This window comes from Microcaecilia unicolor, unplaced genomic scaffold, assembly GCF_901765095.1.
Source record: "Microcaecilia unicolor unplaced genomic scaffold, aMicUni1.1, whole genome shotgun sequence".
Taxonomy (NCBI): domain Eukaryota; kingdom Metazoa; phylum Chordata; class Amphibia; order Gymnophiona; family Siphonopidae; genus Microcaecilia; species Microcaecilia unicolor.
The window spans coordinates 203,418-205,270 of NW_021963071.1; the positions used below are offsets into that span (position 1 = coordinate 203,418).

Here is a 1,853-nt window from a genome sequence, read left to right on the forward strand (position 1 = left end):
CTCTGCTATCTTGAAGGAAAGTGCTAGATGCTGCTATGCATAGGAATTGGATTTAATGTCACGGCCAGCCTTCTGCTCCCAGTTCCTGCAAGAGATCCTAGAAATCACTCAGCAGCACACCAAAGGACTGGATTTAGAGTCCATGATTGCAGGATTTTGGAGAGAGTCCTGGTAGATGGCCCCTGGCCAATGACTGTCACTATAGGGCTGACATAGGTGCCTTGGAAGGGGTGGGGAATAGAATTATGAGAGAGAGCATGGGTAGTTGTGAATGAAGGCCCATTATGTCCTAGCCTAATGGAGACTTGTTTCAATCAGGGCCGGCCCAATTACTTGGTGACCAAGGCATCTGCTTAGGGTGGCAGAAGGAATTTTTTTTTGTTTGGGGGGGGGGGGGAGCAGCATGGCAGTCGGCGTCTGTTTAGAAAATAAAAAAGAGGCTGTGTGGGTCCTAGATCACCCAGCAGTTCAAGGCCTGCCGTATCCTGCCCCTCTGAAGCTGGAAGTTTGGGAGTTGAGACGTTGCAGGCTTTGAGTATGCATGTTATGTTCAAGGGCCCACACCAGCTGTGCTGCCGAATGCCATGCCAGTGCTGCACATCAGTATGCTATTCTGGAGAAGGTAGGAAGGCGAGAGGCTGGACACCTTGGGTGGAGGGTAAGGAAGAAGGGAAGCTGGTCATCTTGGGGATGGTAGAGAGGAAAGAGTTGACATGAGGGGGAGGAGGCCATGGAAAAGGGAAGGCTGGACACCTCAGGGGTGGAGGGTATGGAAAGAGAGGCTGGACATCTCGGGAGGAGGGTATGGAGAAAGGGGAGGCTGGACACCCTCAAGGTAAAGATGGGGAGATAGTGGACATAAGGAGATGGAAGCTGGACACCATTGGGGTGAAGGGGAGTAGGGTATGGAAGAAGGGAGGCTAGACACCTTGGGAATGGTAGGGAAGGGTAGATAGTGGATATGAGGGGAGGAGGCTACGGAAGTGGGCAAGCTGTTCATCTTAGAGGTGGTAGGGTAAGGGAGATAGTGGACACCTTGGGGAAGGAGGGTATGGAAGAGGAGAGAGAGTGGACACTTCTGGCAAGGAGAAGCTAGACATCTCAAGGGAGGAAGGTATGGAAGAGGGGAGGAGGGTATGGAAAGGAAGAGAGTCTGGACACTTTGGAGGTTGAAGTGAAGGGGAGAGTGTGCATCTATTTTTACTGTAGGGCATCAAATACCTGGTTCCAATTGAGTTGAAAATCCCAAGTAGCAGGAGGAATTTGTTGTATAATTAAAAATATGTATTTTGGTATCCAGCCTAATTCTGCCTTTTCCTTTTTTCACCACCGCTACCAAAATATAGAAAGTGAACCCAGGGCAGCTTCAACAGTCATTAAGCTCTCAGCCGGTCTCTGATAGCAGCAAGCAGTGGGTGCTTAGAATTGCACAAGAAAAGGTACATAGAGCACCCTTGCAGTTTCTGGCAATAATGGTTTAGGGATACAGTGACTCCTCTGTGAAATAAAGTTCTGTTTGCTGCATTTTCTATACCTTTGCTTAACACTTCTTGGAAATCAGTTGTGCTCCTCCAAATCCTGTAGCGGCAAGTTCTGAGTTTTAACCCTGCCCTCCACCAAGTTCTCTGGGTGCTCCTTGGATCTTCTATGTACAGACTGCAGAGAAAGTAAATAGTAGGTGTGTTTATTTGAAACATTCCCATTTTGGGATTTTTTTCTGGAGTGCACACTATTGAGGCCAGTTGATGTAGTGTATCAAAGATTTTCAGAAAACTTTTGACAGAGTCTCTCATAAGAGACTCCTGAGAAAATTTTAGAAAAGGTCATGGGATGGGAGGCAATGTCATCCTGTG

General features: G+C 48.0%; 1 long non-coding RNA gene across 1 annotated transcript; it reads left to right on the forward strand.

Moving 5' to 3' along the window:
- The first annotated feature begins 408 nt into the window (after positions 1-408).
- Positions 409-1,305, forward strand: LOC115458886. The gene is made up of 2 exons (XR_003940163.1): positions 409-651; positions 895-1,305. It is a non-coding gene; the product is annotated as an uncharacterized LOC115458886 (long non-coding RNA).
- The last annotated feature ends 548 nt before the right edge of the window (positions 1,306-1,853 follow it).